Source organism: Suncus etruscus, chromosome X, assembly GCF_024139225.1.
Source record: "Suncus etruscus isolate mSunEtr1 chromosome X, mSunEtr1.pri.cur, whole genome shotgun sequence".
Lineage (NCBI taxonomy): Eukaryota > Metazoa > Chordata > Mammalia > Eulipotyphla > Soricidae > Suncus > Suncus etruscus.
The window spans coordinates 25,783,882-25,797,614 of NC_064868.1; positions in this window are offsets into that span (position 1 = coordinate 25,783,882).

Below are 13,733 nucleotides of genomic sequence, written 5' to 3' on the forward strand. Positions count from 1 at the left end.
TGGACTCTGTTTTAAAATATTGTGCAGCTACAGATTTTAGGTTGCTGTTCTGGAATTAGTCTATAATCTTTGAGAACATGAGGTGTTCAACTGTGACTTTTATACTAAATATTTTTTAAATGCCAACATAAAGTCATGTTGACTCTTTTTAAAAGGTACCTTTATATTATCTCCTCTAATAGTCAAAGTGAGCTATGTGCATTCTATATTCTGGTTATACACGAAGATACAAAATGGGTATTCATGCAGCTACTGAAGATGATTGGCAGAGTAAATATAGATGTGTTGGAGAGACACTTGTCAGAAATGTGGCTGCAGGGGTGTTAGAATAATACGGTGCTCACTGTAGAAAAACAGAGCAAAGATTTTCTTAAAAAGAAGCATTGCCATATGAGTAAAAGTGATTTGGGGACTACATTATATGGGCATTTAGAAAGAAGAAGACGGGGCCGGGTAGGTGGCGCTGGAGGTAAGGTGTCTGCCTTGCAAGCGCTAGCCAAGGAAGGACCGCGGTTCGATCCCCCGGCGTCCCATATGGTCCCCCCAAGCCAGGGGCGATTTCTGAGCACATAGCCAGGAGTAACCCCTGAGCGTCAAACGGGTGTGGCCCAAAAAACAAAAAAACAAAAAAAACAAAAAAAAAAACAAAAAAAAAAAGAAAGAAGACACTATTACAAAACTGGGCATATATTTTGGATGCTTAGAGCTTTAGAAAAAGCTGCAAGTAATGACATGGAAGAAAGAAAGATGAACCCACTTTTCCTTTTTAAGAGAAAGAGTAAATCATACTAATAAAAATTCCAAAAAAAAAAAACAACTTAGGAAATTTCACCCAAAAGTTAAAATTAAATGGCAAATAGTCTGATGATGAGTTTTTGGATACATGCAGAGTATTAGTGTCGACTCTGACCAGCATGTTGGAACCATTTGGTCTACAACCTAAAATAATTCAATCTGAACCCCCATAGCAACTGAGACATTGGTCTTATATTCAAGATTTCCAAGTATTTCCAATATATGCAGAAGTTTGAGCACCACTTTTGTAACTGATACACTCATTTCCAAGGAGAATCAAATTTTAGTAAAGGTAAGCCAAGAGTGTACAGAAGATGGGGGAGAAAAATAAAAGAGGAAATGGATTTTAAATTGTTTCAGAAATCATAATAAGCATAATAATATGGCAAAAAATAACTTTGCAATTGGTGAGTTTCATAATTCTAGAGTGTTTACTATCTAGTTTGGTCATCTTTTAGGTCTGTGCTCTTGAGAAAGTTACAAACCTTCTTCCACATTAATTTCCCCTGTCTTTGAGATAAAATTTATTCGCACCCATCTTGTTTTTAACTGTTAATTGTTTCTCATGTTTCTGGAATGTCAACCTTATGGGAATAGAATGCATGCCTATCTTTTTAAATAGAGAATCCCCCAGTCCCAGGACAGTGTTTAAGCATACAGTATGTTTTTATTATATTCCTTAATTTTTTTAGAGGAAATGCTTTACAATCTTTTTTCTCTACTATATGCTAAATGCTTTTTCTAAGCAGTTAAGATCCAACATTTTATTCAAGTCTAAAACATCTAAGCAGATTTATACTGTGTTAATTTCCGATTTTAAGATGAAGACAAGCAGAGAACAGTTAATAGACTACATGGTGTAATTTGTGGAAGTCCCTTAGCTAATTTAATTTTTTCACTAAATTACAATAAATAACAAAGAAAGAATATAAGATATAGTGGGATGAGAAAAACTCAGGCCTTAGAATCTGTAAGATTTTATAGATGGAAACTGAGCATTGGGATATCAAAAGCAGGACAGTTATTGTATGCAATCTTTCCTTAACTTCCAAATAATGCATTAAAAAAGCTTCTACAGACCTAGTGGAAGAGGTTATGGCAGCAAATCTTATATTTCAAGAAAGTTATTACTTTCTTTGGATTAACAGTTCAACCTTTTGCAACAACCATTGAAGAACCAGTGGGCCACTGCTAAATTTTATCTTTGATTATGATTACATGGGAGAAAGCATTAAAAGAAGGAATAGCGTTTTGAGCCAAGAAATATAATATTCTTTGAAAAAGCTTGTAATAGCAGTTTTATTTTCCGTGAATAAAATATAAAAGTTGCTACACAAAACTCAACCCCATCAATTCCTATAGAAGGTGGGATGTGAACTCAGCACTTTCTAGATTTAATATTAGTAGATTTAATAGGAGAGAAATACATTTCTATCCCCATTACCTTGAATCTAACCATTCTGTTGTGACAGACAAAACTATGAAGATCTACACCTTAGAACAATTTCATGGGCAAAAGAATTTAAGTGGACTATTTGTACTATTTTGTAAATGTCAAGCTTCATTTTTAATCACTGCATATTTTATCTTGAGTTGTAGCATTTTTCTTTTGTACAGATATTGTGACCTTAACTTGACAATTTAGTCAGAAGATCTCTTTGCAGTTCATCCATATAATCATAGTCTAACAGATGACCATTAGAGGATCAGAGTTGAAATGTACGGAATGAACAAACAATCTCTAGACAGGATTAAAAACAAATTGCCTGCCAACTTGGTACCAACAGGGAGAGATTTGCTTTATGTACTGCCCAGTAAACAGCATGCCCTATTTAGCAAAGAAAATATGTAAAACTAAATTAAAAATCATATGTCTATTCAACAATCCCTTGGCTTCTATACATTTTTCATTTCCTAAAATAATGCAAATAAGATGACAATGTTGAAGAATTGAATTATTAATAGTACCAGAAACTCATAGTAAGCATTTACATTTTAATTTTCTAAAAACAAACATGTTTTACTACTGTGTTTTTATTAGCCTGTAAATAACATGCCATAGTTCTACTAAAGAATACATATGTTCATCATTCCTAAAGTTACATAAATATGTGATAGTTTAAAGTAATTTTGGTTAAAAGTTTCATATAGCAAAGCATATATATATACACACACAATGATTGGAGGAATGCAATATATTTAATTAATGTTCCTAATTTTCACTTTCTCCTTCTAACAGAATTTTGCACACATTCCATCTGCTATGAAATTTATAGTGCCTATTAATAAAATAAGTAGACTTTACACATCTGCCACATAAGTTTTTAGATTCATCAAGTGACTAGTTCTGGACAGTGAATGGGTGTTTTATTTTTGTTGGTATGGTTTGACTTGTCTTCTTGTCCCTCTGTACCTGTTTTACAAAATTAACTGCACCTTTCAAAATCAAAGAACTGTAGAAGTGAACTAGGCTCAACTATAACCCCAAACAGCCACTCCAAATGACCTGGAAACAAGTCAGCAAGAAAAATGTTCATTGGTTCAAACCACTAAGATTTATGAGGGTTTTTTTTTTTTTGGGGGGGGGGAGGTGGATTGTCACCTTGTAGCAGAGAGACCTATAGGAAAAAAGAGTAATGAAGAAATGGGGCACAGAGGAAAAAAGGGTCTTTGTCAATTTCTAAACTTGACAAAGTGAGTCAGCAGGCTTACAAGTTAAAACTTACAGAGTCTGAAAGCTTTATCCCTTGAATAATATGTGTGCTAGACAGAGGAATTAATTTTCTTATATATGTGTGTATATATCAAATAAAATTATAATTAATGTACATACAAGGAATAAAAAGACATTAATTTGAGGTGGTAGGGTAAGTGGACAATTCGGCCGTCTTCAGGAGCTATTCCTACTCTGTGCACAGGTATCACCCCTGGTTGGGTCACAAGACAATATTTAGTACCTGAAATTTGAACAGGGAGTGGTAACATAGAAGACAAGTGTCTTACCTCTTGTACTACCTTTCAAGTCAAGAAGTTAAATTTTGAACATCTATTCAAATGAACAAAGGCATCTGTGAAAATATAAGAATTCAGACACACTGGCGCCAGAGCGATAGCACACTGTGGGGCATTTGTCTTGCAGGCAGCCGACCTGGGATAGACCTGGATTTGATCCCCAGTATTCCATATGATCCCTGAGCCTTCCAGGAGTCATCACTAACAACAGAGAAAGGAATAACCCCTGAGCACTGCCAGGTGTGATCCCTAATAAAAAAGAATTCAGACACACTGGATTAGATATTAACATAATATTTTGTTATGTACTTACCATCTGAAATCTTATCTTCTCTGAAGCTCCATTCTTTTTATTGTTAAAAATGTTTAGAATACTTTTTAGAGGGGTCATATAATAAAAAAAAGTACTTTAAGCAATATATCTATTAAATGGCCAACTGGTATAGTTTATATTACAGATATATTTATTTTAGAAATATAATATTTGATTTAATATAATTTTTGTGCACATTTACATTTTATAGCATAATTGATTTTTAAGATGATACCCAGCTGTTGTATATGAAAACATTTCCATAAGGTTATTCTTTGCCTGTTGTCCCACCTTGACCTTCCAGGTGGAGCGCTGTTGAGGCAGAATAAATAGTTTGGGAGCGAGGTGTGTGGGATCTTTTGAAGAGCTTGCTGGCTGGCTCCAGGTTTTTTTGTTTTTTGTTTTTCGAGCTAGCAGCAGGCTGGCAAAGGACTGTCTTCGCCCAACCTTTTACCCCTTAACCCGCCTGCTGTGTGGATTATTTGCTGCGGATAAATACTACCAAGATCTCTCCCTAGAATGGGAGAAGGGGATGGGAATCAACTTTTCATTCTGGGAGCTCTTTGAGGATACACAAATAACAAATAAAGGAGTAAATGGGACCTCACACCCAGCTATTAACCTAAAACAAAAGCATTCCCCAATCATACTCTTTCCCATAAAACTCTCCTTACTCTTCTTTTGATTTGTAAAAGTTTTTTTCTTAGAGGGGTCACACCTGGCAGTGCTCAGGGGTTACTCCTTGCTCTGCACTCAACAACCACTCCTGGAAGGCTCAGGGACCAAAAGTGTATGGGTATTGGTTTAGTAAAGAAAGAGGCAGTTCTGGCTTTTGGCTCAAGCAGAGACATCAAGGCAAAAAGCAGACTGACTTTATGGCTCTTTCCTGATTGGATTTTCCTGATTGGTTTTCCTGATTAGTGTTTTGCTGCTACTCTGCTTCTTAAGACTTGTCTACCTAGGGGTAGAAATATGCATATAGGGTGATCTCACAAACCATTGGGTTTTTTATTGGACAACTGATCCCACATTACTTTTGTTTGTTTTTGGGCCACACCTCGCAGTGCTCAGCGGTTACGCTGGCAGACTGGGGTACCATATGAGATGCCAGGGATCAAACATGGGTTCATCCCACGTAGGCCTCATGCAAGGGTAATGCCTGACTGCTGTACTATTACTCTGGCCCCTACATCTTACTTTTTAAGTCTGCAACCTAAGGCATGTGTCATCACTCAGATTTGATAAAATTTTCTATTTCTAAATATCCATCTAATGCAAATAAAGAGTAAAAAGTCTCTTAGGCATTTTATTCACAGGCTTCATTAGTGAAAATGTATTAATATTCTAAAATAATTGTGTAGTATAGAGAATAAGCAATGGAATATGCCATACAAACACAATGCAAAGCATTTTCAGAATTGTTCTATATTTTACATTAATAACAAAATGAGCAAAGTTGCAGTTGATTTGGTAAATATTTAAGTAGGATTTATTGTGGTAGTATGGGTTGGGGTGGTGTGGGCTTGGGGTGGGGTTTAGGACAGGGATTCAGGAAGCCAGCTCTAGAACTATCAGTAGTTCAGTGCCTGCCATTTTGTTTTTTCAAAAAACCCACAATTCAAAACCGTAATCAAAAATTTGCCCAAAAACAAAAGCCCAGGCCCTGATGGATTCACAAATGAATTCTTTCAAACCTTTCAAGAGGAACTACTACCAATCCTGGCCAGGCTCTTTTATGAAATCGAAAAAACAAGAACACTTCCAAATAGCTTTTATGAAGCCAATATCACCTTAATACCAGAACCAGATAGAGATGCTGTCAAAAAAGAAAATTCAGACCAATATCCCTGATGAACACAGATGCAAAAATCCTCAACAAAGTCCTGGTGAACAGGATCCAGTGCCTCATCAAGAATGATCATTCAATTTGATCAAGTAGGTTTCATCCCAGGAATGCAAGGATGGTTTAACATCCATAAATCTATCAACATATTACACAACATAAACAACAAAAAAAATAAAAATCACATGGTCATATCAACAGACGCAGAAAAAGCATTTGATAAGGTTCAACACTCATTCTTGATGAAAACTCTCAGCAAGATAGGAATAAAAGGATCCTTTATCAATATAGTTAAGGCCATCTATCACAAGCCAGTGGCAAATATTATCCTCAATGGAGAAAAACTAAAAGCATTCCCTCTAAATTCTGGTAAAGGACAAGGCTGTCCTCTCTCATCACTCCTATTCAACATAGCACTGGAAGTACTTGCTATAGTGATTAGGCAAGAAAAAGATATCAAGTGAATCCAGATAGGAAAGGAAGAAGTCAAGCTCTCACTGTTTGCAGATAACATGATACTCTACTTAGAAAACCCTAAAGACTATACCAAAAAGCTTCTAGAAATAATAGATTCATATAGCAAAGCGGCAGGCTACAAAAGTAATACACAAAAATCAATGGCCTTTTTATACACTAATAATGATAGGGAAGAAATGGACATTAAGAGAACAATCCATTCACATCAGTGCCACACAAACTCAAATATCTTGGAGTCAATCTGACTAAATATGTGAAGGATCTATACAAATAAAACTATAAAACACTGCTCCAAGAAATAAGAGAGGACACGCGGAAATGGAAACACATCCCTGCTCATGGATTAGCAGGATCAACATCATTAAAATGGCAATACTTCCAAAAGCATTGTACATATTTAACAGGATTCCTCTATAGATACCCATGACATTCTTCAAAGAAGTGGATCAAACACTTCTGAAATTCATTTGGAACAATAAACAACCTCGAATAGCTAAAGCACTCCTTGGGAAAAGGAATAAGGGAGGCATTACTTTCCCAATTTTAAGCTGTATTACAAAGCAATAGTTATAAAAAGAGCATGGTATTGGAATAAATACAGACCCTCAGATCAGTGGAATAGACTTGAGTACTCAGAGAATGTTCCTCAGACATATAATCACCTAGTTTTTTTTTATAAAGTAGCAAGAAATCCTAAATGGAGCAAGGAAAGCCTATTCAACAAGTGGTTAGCCACTTGCAAAAAAGCAAAGTCAGACCCCCCAGCTAACACCATGTACAAAGGTAAAATCCAAATTGATTAAAGACCTTGATATCAGATCTGAAACTATAAGGTATATAGAAGAACATGTAGGTATTCCTCTTTCCCTATTTGAATTCCTTTGATTCCCTTCTATTGTCTGATTGCTATTGCTAGGACTTCTAAGGTGATATTGAATAAGAGTGGAGAGAGTGGGCAGCCTTGCCTAGTTCCTGACCTTAGTGGGAATGCTTCTAGTTTCTCGCCATTGAGTATAATGTTGGCTGTAGGCTTTTCATATATAGCTGTAACTATCTTGAGGAAGGTTCCTTCTAACCCTATTTTGCTGAGAGTCTTTAACATGAAAGGATGTTGGATTTTGTCAAACGCCTTCTCTGCATCAACTGATATGATCATGTGGTTTTTGTCTTTCATGTTGTTAATGTGGTGTATAATGTTGATTGATTTGCGTATGAGAAACAATCAACCAATACAGCAAAGTGGCTGGATACAAAGTCAATACACAAAAGACAGTAGCGTTTCTATATACAAACAATGAAGTTGAGGAGAGAGACATTAAAATTACAATCCCATTTAAGATAGTATCAAAAAACATCAAATATCTAGGAATCAACCTTACAAGAGAAGTGAAAGACCTATACCAGGGAAACTTCAAAACACTTCAGAAAGAAATTGAAGACAATCTAAAGAAATGGAAGAACATCCCATGCTCATGGGTAGGTAGAATCAATATAGTCAAAATGACCATCCTACCCAAACTTCTATATAGGTTTAACGCAATCCCTATCCAAATCCAGACACAATTCTTTAAAGAAATAGAACAATCAATCACAAAATTCATCTGGCACCACAAAAGAGCCAGGATAGCCAAACATATACTGAAAAACAAGAAGCTGGGTGGAATCTCCTTACCTAACTTGAAACTATATTATAAAGCCATAGTAATCAAAACAGCATGGTACTGGAACAGAGATAGGACCTCAGATCAGTGGGTCAGAACAGAATTCCCAGACATAAACCCCAAGATATACAGCCAACTAATATTTGATAAAAGAGGCAAGAATCTGAAATGGAACAAAGAAAGCCTATTCAACAAATGGTGTTGGCACAACTGGAAAACCACATGTATGAAAGTAAAAATCGACCCATACCTCACTCCTTATACAAAAGTCAACTCAAAATGGATTAAAGACCTTGAAATCAGGCCCGAATCCATAAAGTTTATCGAGAATAAAATAGGCAGAACACTCGAAGACCTATATATCAAAAAGGTCTTTGAGAACGGAGCACCAATGGCAAGAACCTTAGCAGCAAACATAAACAAATGGGACTACATCAAACTAAAAAGCTTCTGCATGGCGAAAGAAACTTTACTTAATGCAAGAAGACAGTTAACAGAATGGGAAAAAATCTTTTCACTAGACATATCAGATAAAGGGCTGATATCTAGAACTTACAAAGCACTCAGAAAACTGAGCCCCTCAAAACCAAATAAAGCCATAAAAAAATGGGGAGAAGAAATGAATAGACACTTCTCTGAGGAGGACAGAAGGATGGCCAACAAACACATGAAAACATGCTCACCTTCTCTCATCATCAGAGAGATCCAAATCAAGACAACAATGAGATACCACCTTACACCAGTGAGGATGGCTCACATCAAAAATACTGAGAACAATCTTTGTTGGCGAGGATGCGGTATGAAGGGAACTCTCATCCACTGCTGGTGGGAATGCCCCCTAGTCCAACACCTATGGAGAACAGTCTGGAGAGTGCTCAAAGAACTCAGAATTGAGCTCCCATTTGACCCAGCAATTGCACTCCTAGGTATATACCCCAAGTGGGAAGAACATTCATCCCAAAATACGTGTGCACCCCACTATTTATCGCAGCACTCAGTATAATAGCCAAATCTTGGAACCAACCGCGATGTCCAACAACAGATGAATGGATCATTAAGATGTGGTATCTATACACAATGGAATACTACATGGCAGTCAGAAACGATACAATCACAGATTTTGCAGCAACGTGGATGGACCTAGATCATGTTATGTTAAACGAAGTAAGTCAGAAGACAAAAGATAAACACAGAATGGTAGCACTATTCTGAAGCACATAGAACATATATCTCAAACACAACTAATACTTAATAATCAAATAACAGGGTCTAACGGTAGAAGCTCCAAACACTGGAATAGTCGACATGTACATGGGAACAGTGCCCAAAATACATGAAAAAGGAACAACGCAAACTCTTGACTACACATTATACCACAAAGAAAACAGCAACACCAGAAACAGCAGCATAGAGAGAACAGGTATGTAATCAACCTTCTACAACAATGGCCCACAATAATCCCCCAGAGATCGTATATAGGAACACAGGTAAAGAATAACACGGCAAACCACTGACTCCAATGGAAACATCCCATATCAATACGTATTAATGCCTCTATCTTACTATATTTAAAATAACCTCTCAGCTTTTCTGTCCACAGGTGTTCTTAGATACAAAAGGCGGACAATCTAAGATGGCAGCTCGGGATATCACTCGAGATACCATACCTAGTCTACACTACAAGGCGGCCCCGAGAAAACTCTCTAACATACACTTTATATCTAGGTTATACCTTCTTTTAGGGATTGAAGCACGTGACCAGACAGACCACCGAAGCAGTATCAGCGACGTACAGACACAAACAACATGCCCTATTCAACGAACACATTCAAGCAAACTGGCATCCCCTTGCTATTCTCTCCTCTCTTCTCACCACTTCTTTTTTTATTTTATTTTATTCATTTATTTATTTATTTTTATTTTTTTCCTTTTTTTTATTCTTTTCTTTACTTTTTCTCCTTTCTCTTCTCCCTTTCTTCCCAAGGTAGTTTCTCTTTTCTCCCTTCCTACCCCTCCCATATGCCTTCTCCTTTCCCCCCTCTGGAAATCCAACTATCCCTCCACCCTCCACTCCCATCCAGACCTCCCACCATATTAAAACTCTTCACCCTCAGTCCTTAATCTATTAGGCAACAAGATTGACCTCCTACCCCAACGACCCAGTACCAAGCACCCAAGCGAAGTAACACCCAGTCAATCCCACACCTCGCCTCCTGCAAGAAAAGGCAGCCAACTCCCCTGCGGACTCATGCTGCGAGGCCCTCCCTATCAACTCCCCCTAATGTGGACTGCTACTTGAAACTGGTCTTACGCCCAAAAGTAGCCCCAAGGCAAGATCTCCTCCAGGACCTCCCTGCCGCAAACCATTTGCCAATCTGAAGAAGGTCAGGGGGCGTGATGGAAAAGTGCCAGAGAACCCACACACCACAAGAAAAACCCAAAAGACATTGAGAAAAACTGTACTCCCAACATAAGCACTAGACCTGTATTACAGCACCCCTTTACTTGCTTGTCCTCAAATGTAAAGTAGTCTATTGCATCACTTTGGTCCTTTAAATACTTCCTTATTTCGTTGTTTTCTTGGTTTTGTTTTGATTTTTTTTTTGGTGTGTGTGTTTTTGTGTTGTTTTTTTTTTGTTTTGTTTTTTAACTATATTTTTTTACTATATTTTTTTAAATGTGTCGGTCCTACACATACATACAAGAACACATATATGCTTACTCCTTGACATATATATATTCTTATTATTTTTTCTTCTTTTTTTTTTACCTTCTCTGGGTATGTGACCTGTTTTTGTTTTCCCCTTTGTCCACCCCCAAAGACACCGACAATATAATGAATGTAGCGCCATTTCCCCCTGCAAAGGCACAGTAAAAAAAAAGGGGGAAATCTTACATACAAAAAAGAACTCCTATCTACTAGAGATGGGAACTCATAGTTGTTTACAATACAGGGATATCTCCTACCTGGAAAAAACGTCATGTGGAATCAACTTAAACCTCAGATGATTAGATACCATCCATCCAGCCTTGAACCCTGGGTCCAAGACATAGAAACGGCACAGTCCTCCATGACAACTACAAGAAACAAATCCCAGCCAGGACAGCCTTAATACGACAGGGTCACCATCAAGTCCCAGCTCCTGTACGACATGCTGACAACGAGGAAAATGGGAACAACTTGATCTAAGAGCAGGTTACCCTACCTTACCAGCTAACAATAAGACAAAATCAGAAGACCTGTCACCCTTTGGTAGATCCAAAAGCCAAGATCGAGATTTACAGATGACTGGCTGCTAGAACCATAACCAGATGGTATACACCGTGGGACCAATAAAAAAGCCCTAATCTAGGGTTTGAACTACGACCTGCACAACAACCATGAACCCCACTTCCAAAGGTCTAGCAGAGACAATCGTAAAGGAATCTGGCTTCTGGAAGCACAAAGAAAGATGCTATCCTATGTGCCATCCTAGGCACAGTGCAAAGATCAAGACCACCAACCACAGAAGATGGATTAAAATGACAATGAGGGAACAGAACTACTCCTGATCCACAAAGACTGACGTCATCGTAAATCCCAGTCCTGAACTTGTGCAGATACTGAGATCTCAGGACACAGAGGTTTGTTTGTACCACCCAGAACAGAACGGAAGTCTCCCAAACACGACAAAAGACCACCGGGAGAGTAAATGATCCTGAACAGAGTCTATAGTTGATCCCATGACAATATATTCCAAGGGCAGAGAAACCCATAACTCTTAGGCCAAGTGAATTCCTTTTCGAATGACCCCAACATTTACTGTGCCAGGGCAGGAGGAAAAAAAAAAGCGCAAAGCATTGTTTACTTATTGTATACTATTTTGTACCTCCATTTATTATTATTACTATTATTTTTACTTACATAACTATTTTTTGATCGATTTCTCTTTGTAGGTGTGGTTATTGAAGCTGTTGTCCCCAGATAATCCTAGTTATTTTTCCCCTTTTCTTTTCTTTCTTTTGGGCTAAGCCATGTTTCTTATACCAGGACCATGGCGGTTTTTTCTTTTTGTGTGTGTGTGTGTTTGTTTGTGTTGTTTTGCTTTGCTTTATTTGTTTGTTTGTTTTTTGTTTTTGTTTTTGTTTTGTGCATGTGTGGTGCTTACCATTATTGTTGGAGTCCTCACTGGATAATGGACACTTTTGTTTTGTTTTGTTTTGTTTTGTACTGATGGAATGTTTCATTTTTTTTCTCCAACGCCCCCCAAATCGATGATGAGAACCTCTAGAAGGACTCTGCCCACTTTTGGAGTATTAGACTTTTACCCCAGTTTACTACTTTTCTTTAGACCAAACCACGCAAACTTAATTAGCTAGGCCTACCTCCCAGTTAGAGGGGGAAAATAGGGAGACACCTAGACCAATCAGATGCAAGACTACTAGGTGGTAGGATAGGTACATAGGGGACCACATATTCTAGCAGCCCTGGAGGTGAAGGAAGTGGATATGGGAGATACGACATAAACAGAGGTGAAGGGAAGACAATATGGTGATGGGACTCCCCCCTGATGTCATGTAAATATTTAACTAAAATATTATTGTCAACATGTAAACCACTATGATCAAAATAAAAAATTATATTAAAAAAAAACCAAAAAAAAAAGTAGAAGTCCAAGTTAAATCTAAAAAAAAAAGAAGAAGAACATGTAGGTAAAACACTCCAGGACATTGAGACTAAAGGCATCTTTAAGGAGGAGACAGCACTCTCCAAACAAGTGGAAGCAGAGATAAACAGATGGGACTATATTAAGCTGAGAAGCTTCTGCATCTCAAAAGAGATAGTGCCCAGAATACAAAGGTCACCCACTGAGTGGGAGAAATTATTTACCCAATACTCATCAGATAAAGGACTAATATCCAAACTTTACAAGGTACTGACAAAACTATACAAGAAAAGAACAACTAACCCCATCAAAAAATGGGGAGAAGAAATGAAAAGACACTTTGAAAAAGAAGAAAGGCAAATGGCAAAAAGGCACATGAAAAGATGCTCAACATCACTAATCGTCAGGGAGATGCAAATCAAAACTACTATGAGGTACCACCTCACTCCACTGAGATTGGCACACATCACAAAAAAAGGAAAACAAGCAGTGCTGGCGGGGATGTGGAGAGAAAGGAACTCTTATCCACTGCTGGTGGGAATGCGGTCTAGTACAACCTTTATGGAAAGCGATATGGAGATTCCTTCACAAACTGGAAATTGAGCTTCCATAAAATCCAGCTATACCACTCCTAGGAATATACCCGAGGAACACAAAAATACAATACAAAAATCCCTTCCTTACACCTATATTCATTGCAGCGCTATTTAAAATAGCCAGACTCTGGAAACAACCAAGATGCCCTTCAAAAGATGAGTGGCTAAAGAAACTGTGGTACATATACACAATGGAATACTATGCAGCCGTCAGGAGGGATGAAGTCATGTAATTTTCCTATACATGGATGTACATGGAATCTATTATGATGAGTGAAGTAAGTCAGAGGGAGAGAGAAAGACGCAGAATGGTTTCACTCATCTATGGGTTTTAAGAAAAATGAAAGACATTTCTAACAGTATCTCAGAGATAAGAGAGATGAGGGCTGG